Here is a 17,096-nt window from a genome sequence, read left to right as displayed (position 1 = left end):
ACCCATCGGGTGTCTGGAGCCAGGAAACGGAACTCTGTCTCTAACAGAGCTCCTGCCTTTCATACTTACATGCACATAGCACTTACTGGTCTATGACAATCTGCAATCTTCATATACTTTTACTTGCAATTAATGAACCACATTTTGAAATTGGAAAAGCAATTCATAAACCTCTTGGGATTTAAAAAAAAAGGAATATAAACTAATTATTTCCACAGAAGTCTGCTTATTACTTTATCAGAAATTATAGGAAGTGGGTAAAGAATTGGTGCTAGACAAAAGTATCATGTAGACAGTCTCTTTCCATATCTGCAAGATGTTGCCTTGTCTTAAATTGTTAAACAATTTAAAGATGGAGCCAAAATGGCTGCTTGCAAAAATCCATCTGTTTTCTAAGTCCTTAACAATCCATCAAAAGTTAAATGTATCCCCAAACTTTTGGGGATGGAAGGCAAGCTGAAGGGTTGCAAGTGTGGGTGCAGACAGAGTAGAGATCTGTAGCTGGGGGTTTTCTGTTTTTGGGAAGGCTGTTTTATATTTCAAAAATGTGCAGAAATAAAAACAGCAGAGATGCCTTAACCATTATATAGTGCCCTTTTACATTATGTGTACACACATCCCTCAAATTGAGTGATAAAATGGTTAAGAACAGGCAACGTTTACCCCCTAGTTAATAGGCTTGTGGTAAGGTGACTGCCTACACCCGACTTAAGTGTTACAGTGGGTGAAGACCTTCCTGCAGGGCTGAGTTTAAAAAATCTTCATGTGGGAAGAGAGACAAGTTCCATAGCAGGTCTCTGTTTGAAGCATGGTGTCTGTGCTTAATTTTAAGGATCCTGGAGAAAGGAGCTCCCACTGATGGAGGATGGGAGCTTACCTTTCTTTTTTTTTTTTTTTTTTTTAATACACACAGTATTTGAAGAAATTGGTAGAGTGTTGAATTTTATATTATGTTGCAAGTGCTACATATGAGGGAATTCCATCCCCAGAATAGCAGAATTTTCTGAGAGCATTTTGGAAGGGTAGGCAGCTGTGCAACAGCTGGAAGGAACACAGAGGGTGGAGGGGAAGAGTCAACTGGTCTCAGCTCTCTCTTTTTAAAGTATCCTGGTATGTTTGTGAAATCCTATGGCTGCTTCATCAGTGGACGATTACTGGTTTGGTTTTGTCTTCTTACAATGACTTTTTTTATTTTCAAAATCCTAGACTTAGTTTTTTTAACTACAAGCAGAACTCTGTGGTGTGTGTGTAGTCTTGTGGAATATTCAGTCATTCAAAGTACATAGACCCCAATGATATTTCAAAAAGACAATTTTCATAGCCAACTGCAGACAATTCAGGCTTTTTATTTAAAAAATAAAAATCCCGGTTAATTTAATTAGGGGTTTCTAAGGTTTTCATGCACCTTACCATTGTTTTGTAAAGATTCATCTGATTTTATCTAGTTTACCTCCAATTCCTCATGGTCAGAAAACCTAGAATGTGGTAAGAGAGAACCAATTAAGTCTCAAGCACTTGCATAATCCTAGAATATAGCTCTCAGTAAGTGTATTATGATAGCATGCACTTTGCAATCTATTCTTCAAGCAGTAACAAAGTTGGGGATTTGATAGCTCACAGGCCAGTTTCAGAACAGTTGAGAAAGAGACCATTTGTGACAGTCAAGTGATTTTAGGACCTGCTGTCTTTTTGTATTTTTAAAAAAAGTATAACAATTTAATGCTATAATGTTAGGGAAATATCCTCACTTGATTGGCCAGGATTAATGTACAATAAAATGTCAATATAATCCCTTTTTGTCAGAGGTTTTTAAATCAATCAACCCATATGGAATTATTCCTGACCATAGGAAGTTGGAGGGCTGGTGGTGGGTTGGGGGGAGTGGTCTCCTTCTGAAGGTAGCAAAAGGTTTTCTTCAGAACTGCTCCATGCTTGTGACCCACAATTCCTGACTCTGAGACACTCCTTTCCCTGTGAAAAGTGGCCATTGGGCTGCAGTCAGCTTTATGCGATGAAAAGGACTTCCTAAATCTCAGCTGGAAACGTATTGGGAGTTGAGTTGCAACAAGGATGAATTTCCCCATGGTGCTTACTCTGCCTGGTCCTTTTTAATCTCTTTCCTTCTCTGATTTATTATCAATAACTAGGACCCTACCAAATTCACAGTCCACTTTGGTCAATTTCACAATCATAGGATTTTAAAAATTGTTAATTTCATTATTTCAGCTATTTAAATCTGAAATGTCACAGTGTTGTAATTGTAGGGGTCCTGACCCAAAAAGGAGTTGTGGGGGGATCACAACGTTATTGTAGGGGGGGATTGTGGTACTGCTAACCTTACTTCTGCGCTGCTGCTGGCGGCAGTGCTGCCTTCAGAGCTGGGTGCCTGTCCTACAGACACTGCTCTCCAGCCAAGCAGCTCTGAAGGCAGCACGGAAATAAGGGTAGGACCCCTAATTGGAGAAACTCCATGAAATCAATATAGTATAGTGTAAAAGCACATACAAGACTAGATTTCATGGTGGGAGAACAGATTTCACAGTCCATGACATGTTTTTCATGGCTGTGAATTTGGTAGGGCCCTACCAAAAACTTAATTATTTTTACTGTCTAGTGTTATGCAACATGGCTTGTATGAAAGACACTGCAAAGCATAGTTTCATGATAGCCTACAGTATTAAGGGGGCAAACAGTTGTTTCCAATCCAAAACTACTGCTTGAAGTTCTTTAGGTAAGTGGCTGAAATTTATTATGTTTTTGTACAGGGTTTAGCACAGAGGGGTCCTGGATTTTGATGAAGCATGCTAACAAATAGAAATGCTAACAAATAGAAATGATTATACCAGGGCTGTCCTTACCCAAACACAAAGTATGCAGCTGCGTAGGGCACCAGGAAACTCGGGGCACCACATTTCCTGGTGCCCTGTGCAGCTGTGTACTGCTCCAGCCCCTGCCCTGCCTCTTCCCACCCCTGCTCTGCCCCAGCAGGTGGGAAGTGCAGGGACCCAGCCCCAACCACGCCGCCAGTGAGTACTGGGGGGCAGTTCCTCCCTGCTCCCCAAGCCAGCCTCTCCCACCCCCACGGAGGCCATCATGTGCCAGCAATGACCCTCTGCTATGTACATCAGCCAAACTGGACAATCCCTATGTAAAAGGATAAATAGACGCAAGTCAGATATTAGGAATAGCAATATACAAAAACCTGTAGGAGAACACTTCATCCTCCCTGGCCACACAATAGCAGACTTAAAGGTAGCCATCCTGAAGCAAAAAAACTTCAGGACCAGACTTCAAAGAGAAACTGCTGAACTAGGGTTCATTTGCAAATTTGACACAATCAGCTCAGGATTAAACAAAGACTGTGAATGGCTTGCCAACTACAGAACCAGTTTCTCCTCCCTTGGTGTTCATACCTCAGCTGCTAGAAGAGGGCGTCATCCTCCTTGATTGAACTAACCTCATTATCTCTAGACTAATTCTTGCCTGCATATTTATACCTGCCTCTGGAAATTTCCACTACATGCATCTGATGAAGTGGGTATTCACCCACGAAAGCTTATGCTCCAATATGTCTGTTAGTCTATAAGGTGCCACAGGACTCTTTGTCGCTCTGTACCTCAGTTTCCCCATCTGAAAAAGGGGCATAATGATACTTCCCTCCTTGGCAAAAGGGCTTTGAAATCTGCTAAATGCTATATAAGAGCTAGGTATTATATAAGGCAAAGCCACTTGTATTCAAGTATTAGAGTAAATGTTAGTTGATGATTTTTTATGCTGAGTGACAGAGATGGACCACCACACTGGTCAGATCTGGATTAGGGTTAGATTTGAATTGTGGCATGAGGTAAAATTAGATTAGAACTACAGTTGAGGTCAGAATTCAATGGTACCAAAATTCAGCAGGCTGTTCTCATAATTTTGTCCCAAACAGCAGCAATCTCACCAGTTTGTGAAAGTCACTGCTGTCGTGAGCTTTTCTACTATCTGTTTACAAGGATTGCTATAACTCCCATGACTGCAGTGATGTGGCTGGATTCTCCAGTCTGTTACACCAGTTGATCTGGTGAGACTCCATGGAAACTGAGCCTCAGGATTTGGCCCATGTCTCTTGTTTTGGCTGCGTATTTGCCTTTTCATTGTACAATACCAGTGGTAGCACTTATACTATACGATATAGTCAGTTTAATCTCTCATGATGTCAGTGTACAGGAAATTCATGAAGCTTATGTGAGTGACCCAGCAACTAGTAAAAGTGTGTGTGGTGGTGGGGGGGGGGAAGGGGACATGCACAAGAAGAATCAGTTTTTCATCTTTTCTATTATGGCTGGTAGTTGAAGGGAATACTGCACTGTTTAGGCCAAAAACCTTTAAAAGTGTTTTACAATCTTTGTGTCTCAAGATTTTCCTTGCACACGATTTTCTCCCCTCCCCTGTCAGTGTTGTAACTTGAATTTGTCAGGTTACCATTTACCACCAAACTTTTAATAACAACATACACGTGAAAGTGGGAAAAACTGACTCATCTGAGTGCCTGCAGTCATATCTCAAATTCAATTTCTTATTGGTGGATAATCCACAATAGTGGTATGTCATACCCAGTGATACTTCCTCTTGAAATCAATATTTCAGGAAAGTCATCACTTCTGAGTGTTAGCTGATAAGCACATTAATGCTTATAACACACATTCCCCATGGATACTACTTGGAGGAAATCTATTCATGGAAATCCATTATTAAGTGCCTTGTTTATGTAGAGGTGGGCATGGTAAGCCATTGACATTAGTGTTATAGGCCCCCTAAAGAGTGTCTGCAGTACTGGGCTCTAGATCATTAATTCACCCCTATTCCTAACCAATGCTACCGTATAAAAATTACGGGATGTGTATCCAGAGCAAATTGTAGTATCTGCTTGGAAAAATGAATAATTGAGTGACTCTTCTGGATTTCAAGCTTTTTTTGAGAAACTTCAACGTTTTCAGAGTAAAATGTTTCCATGTGTCATTAAGTTGTCATAACTGTAGCAGACTCTGATGCTTCATATATTACCTTACTCCTGAGGGAATTCTGTATAAAAAAAGTGTGCGCACAATATTTTAAAGTTCTGCAAATTTTATTTGTCAATAAATAAATGTGGCTCCAGCATGGCAGTAGGGAGCACAGGCCACTGGCTGCATTTGAGGTGAGAGATTGCCCTAAAGCCCCCATCTCCCCCGGTACAGGGACTCGGCAGTGAGGCTACACCTCACCCTGATACAGTGCAAGGGCTGGGCCTACTCCAGAAATACCCCTGGGCCCTGCCCCTCTGCGCCTGGTGTGGGTGGGCAGGCTCAGCCCAGCAGGATCCGAGTGTGGAGGGGTTTAGTGTGGGAGGATCCATGTGTATGTGTGGGGCAATCTGGGTGCAGCTCAGTGGGAGATCTGGATGAACAGAGGCTTGTTGGGGGTGGGTGGCAGGGTTCCAGATGCAGGAGCAATGGGACTCAGCAGGGGATCCAGGTGAACTTGGTTGGGGCTGAGGAGCAGGGGCTGAGTGTGGAGAGATGAGGATCTGGGTGTGTGGAGCTCAGTGGGGGGTGGTCTGGGTGCTGGGGGAGTGGGGCTTGATGAAGTGGGGGTCTAGGTGCAACTGGGTGGGGATCAGTGGGGGTCTGGGTGTGGGGACTCATTGGAGGGATCCAGGTGTAGTGGGGCTTGTCAGGGTGAGGGTTTGATGGGCCTGCTTAATGAGGGAGCCCTAGCTGCTGCCAAGGGGACGCCGCATGCAGGAGTCCTGCTTCCCTATGCGATTCCCCTATCACTTGTCCATCCCCCTCTCCCCACCATTCCTTTCCCCCAGCCCTATTCCACCGCTTTCCTCCCCCACTGCCTCTTCCTCCTCACAGTCCCTTCCCTCATTTCTCTCCCCCACCCCAATGGCCGGCTCTAGTTTTTTTGCCACCCCAAGCAATAAAACAAAAACAAACAAAAACCCTTGAAGAGCGTAACTGCTGAAGCACCCAAAAAAAAAAAAGGGTGGGGGTGGCTGGAGTGCTGCCCCTGGAATTGTGCTGCCCCAAGCACGTGCTTGGTTTGCCGGTCCCTAGAGCTAATCCTGCCCTTCCCCTTTACCCAGCCGCCCCCCCCCCCCACTGTCAGGGCCGGCTCCAGGCACCAGCTGACCAAGCATGTGCTTGGGGAAGCACCTTGGGGTGGGGTGGCACTTGGCTTTTTTTTGGGGGGGGGGGCGGCAAAAAAGTTAGAGCTGGCCCTGCTCACTGTTGCACAGAATAGAAACCAGAAAGGCTCCCAGCACACAGAAGGGGAGAACAACTGACATTAGGACTAAGGAGGCATCATTCAGCTACAGAGGCAGCAGAATGGAGACACAGAGCCTCCTTTAGCTGGGAAGCTCTGCACTTGCAGACTGACGGGAGGCAGTGGCATGTAACCCCAAGTGACCCGGCCCCCCCCCTTTTGCCTCACCTCTGTTTGGAGCGGGACAATCCCCCCCACCCCAAACTGCACCCATGGCATACCCCTGCCTTCCCTTCCCCGCCCCCCACAGTTTCCCTTTACTTTCCTGCCATTTTCTGCAGGGGAACACAGGAAATCTGTGAGGGGGCGGGGGCATTTTCTGTGGGTGTGCAGTCATGCAGGATCCCCCCAGGAGTAATTACCTGCAGTTATCGCTATCCCAAATGGAGAGGAATAATGTCACTTTTGGGGTCTTATGGGACAAAAGGGGAGTTTCAGGTTAGCCTTAATGCTGAACAAAGAAGCTAAGAGTGCAGAAATGTAGTACAAGCTGATGGCGTAACAAAACACTTTTTGGGGAAAAGAAACTCAACTTAACTGTCTCTAACTAAATTAGATATACATTATTTTTATTGAATAATACAAAATGTAATGAAGATTGATTTCCTCATAAAAAACAAACACAAATGTTAGTAAATCTTCAATAACTATGACAATTCTGCAATAACACTTCCACTCTGTGTTTCAGTGAAGCTGAAGTGAGATGTCCACTGATTTACATTTTTGCTTTTGGTGGGTGTAGTGTGTGTTGCTTTGGCAGTTGAACGTGATCTCCTCTTACAATTTATGAGCAAAGAAGATTGCCATGGAAATCTTAAATGTCTAATTAGTACAAACAGCTGAATGCAATTACATATCCATTTTGATGGAGTTCTTTAAGTGAAGAAACAATTTCTAGTAGAGATGGGCCACAATTTGGATGCAGCCCTGGATTTCAAACCCCCAAAGCAATAGGACTAGCTGTAAAATTCAGATCCAGAACTTGAATACTCATCAAAATGAGAGATGCCTGGCTCTTGGGGCTTGGCTCAGGCCAGTTTTTAATGTGAAAATGTTCATTAAGAAACAAAAGGGTTTGCTTTCTTGGATGAATCCATGCCTACCAATTGGAATCAGCTTTGTTCTGGCACAGGAGCAGCTCTGCCTTAAGGTTGATTCACCCCTTGGGGAGGCCAGGCAGTGTTTGTACTGCTGCTGTGCCTGGGAATTCTGCCAGGGAGTGCTCCTTTTAATCTATACCTATCGCTTCATAGGAGCCCTGCCAGTAGAGATTACAGGGTACATACCCCAGGCAGACTGAAATGGATGAGGCTGTCTTGTTAGAGGACTTCTATATATTTTTTTTAAACATGTAAAGACAAGGATAAAATTCATTTGGAATAGTTCACATGTTTTAAATGCACTAAACTACTTTGAGTTACAAAACATGAGGAAGAAACAGCTGCTTTCTACCTTCAGTTGGGTAACTTGCTGAAAGTATGTCACAAAGTTTATGAGAAAAAGTTCTGGGTGAACTGTTCAGATAGCTTATATTAAAAGCTTGTTGCTGAGCATTTACATCAATAGACTAACTTTTGATTTTTTTCAATTCTTCAACTCCCCTTAGACATAAAAAAATTAGAAGTTTCATTGGTAGGAAAGTAGTTTTTACTATAAAATACAAAGGCTGGAAAGAGATCTGAGCCTAACTATTTAAACAAAGTATTTTAAAAATTCAAAATCAGGTTTATGTGTTCTATGACATTGTGACAATCAGGGTCCTGCCACCCCAAGGGAAAACAGGTCTGAACCTCAAAGAATAAGCAATTTAATCAACTGGCTGCATGCAATGTTATGTATAAATATGTTCAAGGTCTCTTGTGAAAGTGACTTTCTGAACTTGATCGTAATTAGATATGTTTACAGGATACGGTTATAAATATATGCATATGTATATATGTGTAGAAAATTGAAATTGTAACCAGATTGTAATTCCTGCCTGATTGCTTCCCACAGAGTCAATGGCTGTAAGGGGGCACTTCCCAGGCTACTTAATTTTGTACTTAAACAAAAACACACAAACTCCAAGCACCTAGCATTGTACAAGCCAAGGAAAGACAATGGTGGACCATTAATGGAAAGGCATTGAAACTGAAAAGAGAACCCCCAGTAGGGTGACCAGATGTCCCAATTGTCTAGGACAGTCCAGATTTTTGGGGTCTTTTTCTTATATGGGCTCCTATTACCCCCCACCCCATCCCAGTTTTTCACACTTGCTGTCTGGTCGCCTTAACCCTCAGTGTTGGAAAACTAAGGAAGAGAGGGTTTTTTCCCCCATTCTATGTAACAGTCAATTACAGTAGTCTGAGAAACTGCAAGTCCTGTTAAAAAAAGGAAGAGGGTTTGAAGTGAAAGCTATCCAGAGTGAAAGGTACCCAGAAACTGAGGGCCAGCATCTAAGCAGGGTGCTCTTTGTGGAAACATTGGATCCCCTCTAGGGCATACTGGGAAACTGTTCAGAGGCAATATGTAACTTTGTATTAGAAAAGGGAATTGCATTAACATAGAAGTGTAAAGCCTGAGGTTGTGTCTTTGTTTGTGTGTCTGTCTCAGCAGGAACACATGCCCTTTTGTTGAGAAGGACTCCTTTAGTAATCCCTCTTTCTGACTATTCCATTTCTTGCTATTCATTCAAAATGCAACAGCATAGCTGCTTGTTGGTTTGAGCTATAAAGTGCATATGTATAGGCACCCAATGTAACATAAGCAGAGTATGAAGCAGAAGACAGATTTGAATAGGCATCGCCTCCTGTTTTGTGACTCTAGCTAGCCCCTCACTTCCTTTGTTTTTATTAAAACCGTTTTTTAAATTTCCTAGGAACAAAGCCACTTTTGTTGACTTCTTCAGTTTGCTGAAAATTCCAGAAAACTTTAGGTTTCAGTTATGGTCAAACCAACATTTTTTTTCTACATTTTTCAGAACTACCAGCGAACCAGAAAATCAGTTATTTTCCAAGCACTATTGATTATGTGGCTTTGCAGTATACTAAACATTACATTTCAAAACAATTTTCAACAGTATCTGCCACTGTTACATTAACTCCATAATTACTAATGATGGTATCTGTCAGTGGCAGCAACTGTCTTCTGGTGTTGTTCACTGGGTGACTAAACTTAATGGTTTAAATTAGTCCATTTCAGTTAGCTACACTAGGGATTAATTTGGTTAGTTTTGTAAACTAGAACTTAGGGAATTCATAGTATAACTAAAACACAGCCCAACTTTACCTTATAAATATAGTGGAACTTAATTCTAGTGAAGCTGCATATAATTAAGCCTCTTTAAAAGAGAAATCTAATTGGAATGTAAAAAGTGATTGGCAGGACAGAAGGAATGTGGAACCTGATTCTTGACCAAAACACACATGAAAAAAGGTGGCTGGACCATAATCTTTCAAATCTCACTAAGTGGAGTTATGATAAACTTGGTTAACAGTGTGGGTAATGATTTGGCAGATTCCTACCTCAGTAAGCTGAAGTTATTACGTATACATTGGTAGGTGCTCCATGGTTAAAGTTGCACAGAGATTTATGTGAGCAGGATTTAGAATCCCTCTGTGTCACACTCAGTGACTGAATTGTTTTCAAATTTAACACACTAACACTTCAGAGAATATTTTTCATAATATTAATTTGTAAACATTAGTAAACATTTTAGAGGATACATTTAAAAATGACACCTATTGGAAATTTCATTGAAATTTCAATGCCCCTGCCCCCTGCAAGTCCCTGTACAACCACAAACCTAGACAATGCACATGCGCCTAACATCTCACACATACGCCACTTCCCAAGTTGTACATTTAAACAAACAGAAGGATTCCACTATTTGACAGTTGTTGAATTTAATTTCCCAAGAGAGAGCTGCTGGAACTGCTCACAACTGTCAACTAGTTCCATTCTCTGATGCTACCTTGCTGAATTACTAGGCCTCTTGTCCTTTTCCGCTGCCCCAATTTTAGCTACCTCTTTTTTTCCCTTTGCTTTTAAAGGTTCACATACTCCTAAATTGCAACAATTTACCAGGCACAGTGTATCTGTTTCCCCACAATCACACTGAAATGCTGTCCTATCTTGGGGAGCAATCCAGATTAGTGAGGGGATTGTCAATGGCTGCTCTGTAACCCTGGGTGCCTCTCAATGCTTTCCTGCTGTGGCTCCCCATCCGGGCTGCTCACAACCAGCCTGCAGGTCACGCCCTGACTTTGTAAAGGTGAAGCCCTGGTCTGGCAGCTCTGACCCTGGAAGCTTGCTAGTAACTGACCAGTCACACTCTCTGGTTTCTACCAGCCTAGGTTACTACCTGCAGGGTGACCCCAACATGGTCCTGGTCCCGGATTCCCCCAAAACATGTGTTCTGCGCTGTTCAGCCCTCTCCTGGACAGCTCAGATATTGAGGTTTGTTGCCCCTGTAATTCAACAGTTTGGTAACTCCAAATAAAGCAACAAACAGTGGAATCTAAACACAGCACTGGATTGGTTTAGATTAAAAATAAAACAAGCTAATTAATAAAAGAAGACAGGATTTTAGGTGAATTCAAGTACAAGAGAAAGTTAGACATGGTTCCAAGCATATAAAAGTGAAAACACTCATCTAAAACTTCATCTAGACAGTTCTGGTTCAAGGCTTTTGTTCAAGATGACCTTTTGCACCCACAGTCTTCTGGCAGTCTGGTGACTGGTTAGGAACTGCGCCAGAGGCCCGAAGATGCTGGTGGCTTTGTCTTTGAGAGTTTGTGGTTTTCTGCCCTTTTCTTTTATAGTCCTGTGAACTTCTGAAGTCAATTCTCTCTTTAAAGCAAAGCTTATCCAAACAGTGAGGAAGGTGACATGGAGTCTGGTGGTGAAAGAGGCTCTATGCTCTTTCTTCCCCCAGTTATGTTTGCTAAAATGCAAATTGTTCTGTTTTCTACCATCTCCTCCCCTTGCTGTTTTGAGAACCCTGTTTACTACTTATATTTAAATTGTAAATGTAAAACACATTCCTTTGTTTAGAGTAGGCTTGATGAACAACTTTTGCCTAAGCATGCCTGTCTGGTTTTGGATATGTGCTAATAACATCAGACAAGGGGAAATTCATATATTTACATATAATATTGCTACATATATTTCACAATGAGGATATTGATCAGTGAGTTAATTTTAAAATGATACCATACAAAGCATATTTTGTACAAAAATTATTACATTAGCGTGTAAGGTGTGAATACAGGTGTAGCGCCCCTCTCCACCTGATTACCTCCTTTACTGGCAATCTACTTACAGGTTCTGATGGACAGGTCTGGGTTCTTTTGGATCCCGCCACCCACTCAGTAGGGTGAATCTTTTTTGGTTATGAAATTAGTTGGCGGTGCCTCCACCCCCCTCGCTCCTTCCTGGCAGAGTCACCAGGGCAGCTTGGGCGGAAAATTCTAACTACAGAGGAATCCCCACTTATTTGCCAGATAGTTGGAGACTTCCAAGAAATAACACAACACATAAAAATATATTCAACACAACAATTATATTAAACAGGCAACAATACAACATAACAGGGGAAACACTATTTTTAGGGTCACCGGTGCCCACACTTAAAATACCCGTGTCTGGATGTAACAAATGCAAAACTAGTGTCCTGTTGGTACGCGTACTTTGCTGGGGCCCTTGATGACCGATACAATTCTCTGCAGAGGTGTAGCAGTGTGGCTGACTGGGTTCAGTACAGCCCAAAAGACCCACAAGTGGGAGGAGGTGGTGAATCCCTCCACAGGTGTAATAAGCGGTAAATTATAAAATCCTCAAACCCTCACTCCCTGGCTCGAGGACACAGTTCAGGGAGTAGAGGGTCCCCAAAACAAATTCCCTGACTAACTAACTAAAGACAAGGCACTCACGAACTCCACAAATGATCTTCAGGGTTGAGGATGACGCTGGACGATTTCAGGGGCTGCTGTCCGCTGGCAGGGATCCTCCTCAGGCAGGAATCAGCCCTGGACTAACAGCGCTGACCATGTGGGGACTGGTCTCACCAGGGGAGCTGGAGGGAAACCCAGCCTGGCTGGGGAAATTTCTCAGCAAACATAACAATTGGGAATCATCCGTGAGGAAGGAAAACCCAGCTGGGGAATCTGGTGTCAGGTCCCTAGAGGCCAGTTCTCAGGGGGAACCCTGCTTGCAGGCCTGGGACTCACCAGCTCCCCACACAGCCAGTTTGGCCTTTGCCCTGGCTGGCTCCAGCCTCCCCTCAAAATGGCTTCTCCCTCTCCTCAACTCCCTGGGAGGGGCATCTCCACTCCCTATTGGTTGCTGGGCAGACTCTGAGGTTGCCTTGGCTCCTCCTCCCTGAGCTGCCAGCAGACAGAGCTCCAGGCATCTCCTTGGGGGTTACACAGGGGTGCTTTTGGTCACAAATATACAACCTGAACTCTAGCATCACACTCTACCATATATTGTTTGTTGTTGTCTTTAGGGAATTTTTCTAGTTTGAGTTGAGGTTATGTGTTTGAGTGCACTTCTGGAGAAATGGATGCATCATGAGTGGTTATAGTTGGGAAGTTAGAGGGAGATTGTTTTGGAATTGAGTTGTCAGAGTATGTCTGAGTATTACAAAGGTTGGTTGGTAAGGAATGTGTGTAGAGCTTGGTGAAATATAGTTTCCACCTCAAGTAAACATACCTGCACCAGTTCTGATCAAGCTAGTGTGCTAAAAACAGAAGTGTAGCTCCCATGAGCAGTGGGAGGGGCTAGCTACCCTGAAAACGATGCTGTTGAGACCATAGGATGGCTGTAGTCACAATTTTGTTTTTAGCATGCTAGATCAATGAGCTAGCATTAGTATGTTTACTCAAGCTGCAAATTACACCTCCAACTCCAGTGTGGATATATCTGAAGTCAACTAATCTTTCCTGTGTGGGATTACATATGGTTTAAGTGAATTTGTCAGCAGTATCTGAAGAGAGAATCTTGACTCTTGGACTTGCTCAAGGGTAATGGAGCACAATGTAGAAGTGACAACTTGGTTACCAGTTGGGATTCTCATGGGTCATCAAACTGTGTTAATTATCTTACAAAGAAATCTATTTAGAGGAATATTTAGTAACTGGATGTTTTTATGCAGAAACTTGTTCCATCACACTATTAATTCAATGGACCAAGGGAAACAGAATTAGTAAAACAAACCTCAAGGCTCAGACTCAATTCAGTTTGGGTGAGGACCCACAAATTTGGATGTTTATCCAAACTATCATAAACTTTTGAGCATAAAAAACATCTGCCAGTCTAATTTAAGCAGGCTTTCCCATGAGTTGTCTACCACTACTTGCTTTGGTAAGACTGAAAGTGCTACAAGAACAGTGTTTCCCATGACATTTCATCACTTCTACTTCTGGCAGGAAGTTCAGAGACTTATTTAAAAATGAATAAAGAATTTTTTACCAATCAGAATTTTTCTCACCTTAAAAAAAGGTGGATTTACGCTTGTTAGATTTTTAAGTAATGCTTCTCGATAGTTACATGTTAAAATTGAATGAATATTCAGTATTGGTAGCTAAGGATTAAGTGTCATGTTCCACTAGCTAAAATGGAAGGCAGGCATGTGTTTCTAATTTTCCTTCCAGCATGATGGAAATTTGACCCTTAATGTCATGTGTCTGATATTAGATGATGATGACTTGATATCATTGACCATCCTATTTTCAGAGATATTTCTTCAGAGTATAGCCTGTACTGGGTGAGGACTAGAATATTTTAAAAATGGAATCTTTTACTCAAAATATTTGATATACAATTATGAAAAATCATCAGAAGGATTAAATGAGCTGTTGCAGTCAGTGGTAGAACTGGCAAATGGGATAATGCAGTAGGAAAGGCCGTTCACAACTGAATAGTCTCATTACAGCAGGGTTATAAGGAAATCTTGTATATGAGGTCTAAAGTTGAATATCCTGTATTTACACTACATATTCAGGTGGTGGTCTTGATTTTACTATGGGCCTAATTCTTCATGATCCCAATAGCTTGAACTCCCAACTCAAGTCCATTGGGGGAGTATGCATAACTTGCCTTGGAAGCCTTCATTCTTTCTTTCTTGTACTATTATCTGGTGCCGGTATCTTTCCCCGAAGAGTAGACATAATAACAGACACTAAGGGTACAGGAAAATGCAAGACTGGGTTTCTACAATAGTCACTTTTTTAAAACAGTATTTGACAGCAGCAAACACACCATATATTGGAGTTTCCTCAGTCTTCCACTAGAATAGGAAATAATGCTTTCCTATTGTGCTTTCCATGCAAAAACTTGGCTCTGAGGTGAAGAAAAAGAGAACCAGAGCTTTTCAAATTCTGTGAGCAAAATATGAAGAGTGATGATGGCCTAATGATGTCTGAAATCAAGTTGGCATAGCTCAGAAAGAAACAGGGAGACAATACGTGATGATGTTGACCTTCTCACTCCCCACAAGTTCCTGCTCTCTAGATGTGGATGGAGACCAGGAATAACATGTTAAAACTCATCTCTACAAAACTTACATTATAGTATGGTATCTATACTATGGGATCCACAGGAAGGTAACATACTAAAACACAGAACTTTCTATTTCAGATTATTTGATGAACTGACTGGTCATAGCCTAAGGGTAGCAAGACTGCACTGTGATAACCATACACCTCAGGTCTACTCACTCTGAAGGAAAAGAACAAGTGCTTCTAGTGTTGTGAATTTGAACAGTACAAAGGGAGGGGATGTGAAAGCTTATTGGTAACTCAATGTTTGTTCCACCTAATTGTATAAATCTTTAAGTGACTATTGTAGTCTCTGGGATGGGGATTTAGAGAGAGAGAGAGAGAGAGACTGCTCCTTAAAAAGACAGCTCCTACAAGATGACTGGTACTTTAGTCATCTGGGATTGTCACGTTTTCAAATTATTACATTTTGAAGATTTTTATGTATGTGAACTCTGGAAGATCACTTCATTATATTTCAGAAAGGATTTTGTCTTGTTTGAGTGCAATCAGGCAGACCGAGTATCTTCTATCTACCTTAATTTTTTCCTAATCTCTCAGATAAAAGGGACTGTGAGGAGCCTTTTATTATGAAAACGAAGGCTGAAAAAATATTTAATTATTTGTTTACAGAACATAGAATACAGAACTTTAAATAAAACTATAGCTATTTAAGTGATGGGTTTTAGTAATGAAAAGCCCAGCAGGAGAGTTCTTCAGGCTCCCATACTCTTGTCTTAAGTTTTAATGGTGTTTCATTAATTTCATTTGAAATCTTCTTATACGAAGGCAGAATTATGATATAGTGAAGACATCATCATGATATAGTAACACTAAGCTAGATGGCATAAAATGATCTGCTAGTAAAATCTTGGAAAGACAAGGTCACATAGTACAAAATCTTCAAATTAACTCTTCTAAAATGAAGTGCTGTATCTGGGGACAAAATAAAAGGTACCCAATGTGTTTTCATTATTTGATATGACTTCTAGTAGCCACATGACAGTTCACCACAAAGTGATATTTCTGAAGTTCTCTTAAATGCCATTTATTTTTAATTTAGACTTCAGTTTAGTCAGGCAGTTTAGTTTAGGTATGATTTATATTAAAAATCCATTGTGTGGACATGGGACTGGGAATTACAAATTCTTCAGTAATCTGCTTTTCGTAAAGCACTTCAAAATGATTTTAGTTCAAGAACAAACTGTATACTCTAACACTGAAATATATATAGCTGCTTAGCACAATAACCTAGACCCGCTAGCTAATCTCATCTACTCTCTGCCAATGTAGGATTAATCCCTCAAGTGGATTCTTGAATCACTCATCTCCTCCTGTTTTTTAAATCACTCAAGGGATGCAACCTTAACCATTTCCCTTGTGGGGGCTAGTTCATGATTAGTCACTCCCCACACTAAGTCAGCCTGAATTTCCTTTTGCTTAATTTCTGTTCCTTAGTTGTACTTCTTCGGAACTCCTTACAACACACATTACTCCTTACTTAGAGTTCATAATGCATATGGCAAGATAACCATACCATAGTGGGTCAGGGACAGGATACATCATTGGTAGACATGTTATAAATACATATAAATAAAATTCTGAATACTGTAGGAAGAATGGCGTTTTGGCTAAACACACACAACTGGAAGCAACAGCATGTGGATTTTGTGCCTGGTTCTGACAGTCTTGTGTGAATCCAGGCAGGCCATTGAGGCCAGATCTTGCATTGCTGGTGTGTAAGCCTAGGCATCTTAATAAATGGCCTCATTGCAGAGATTCTGAGCATCAGTAGCTTACATAGAGTTTATTGGGTGCTTAGCACCAGGCTGTTTGTTTAGGCATGCAGATCTGATTGTGTTGGCCTTGACCCCTCTGTACACTAATATACTATATATTAAATGTGGCTATTCTTCTTCTATCCCAGATATTGAAAGGGTTCATAAATAAGTATTCATAAAATGTTTTTGGATCCTAGGATGGACCCTGAGGTGATAGACTTGTAAATATTTTCTAAGCATATCCTCAAATAAGTCCTTTCCATATTTTTGCAGGTATTTACATTTACTTTTGTTTGACATCTTTCTGATAGTGAGATGCCCATCCTCCTCTCTAGGCCTTGTCTTCACTTCGCCCAAGGTATTCTCTTCACTGCTTTTGATCAAGTGCAATTTTGACAAGGTCTCCACCTATTCCTATTTAGCTGTATATTTTTTCCTTATCTTTTGTTTTAGTTATTTAACACAACAAGTAGTTCAGTAGTTTTATGCCAATTTGATACTG

At 41.5% G+C, this 17,096-nt stretch overlaps 1 long non-coding RNA gene across 18 annotated transcripts in view; it reads left to right on the top strand.

Moving 5' to 3' along the window:
* LOC120369558 overlaps positions 1-17,096 on the top strand; it is a 238,668-nt gene that overhangs the window by 68,445 nt on the left and 153,127 nt on the right. The window lies entirely within an intron of this gene.

This window comes from Mauremys reevesii, linkage group 7 (assembly GCF_016161935.1).
Source record: "Mauremys reevesii isolate NIE-2019 linkage group 7, ASM1616193v1, whole genome shotgun sequence".
Classification (NCBI taxonomy): domain Eukaryota; kingdom Metazoa; phylum Chordata; order Testudines; family Geoemydidae; genus Mauremys; species Mauremys reevesii.
The sequence above is the reverse complement of the archived record's forward strand: the minus strand, read 5'-3'. Positions and strand labels throughout refer to the sequence as shown.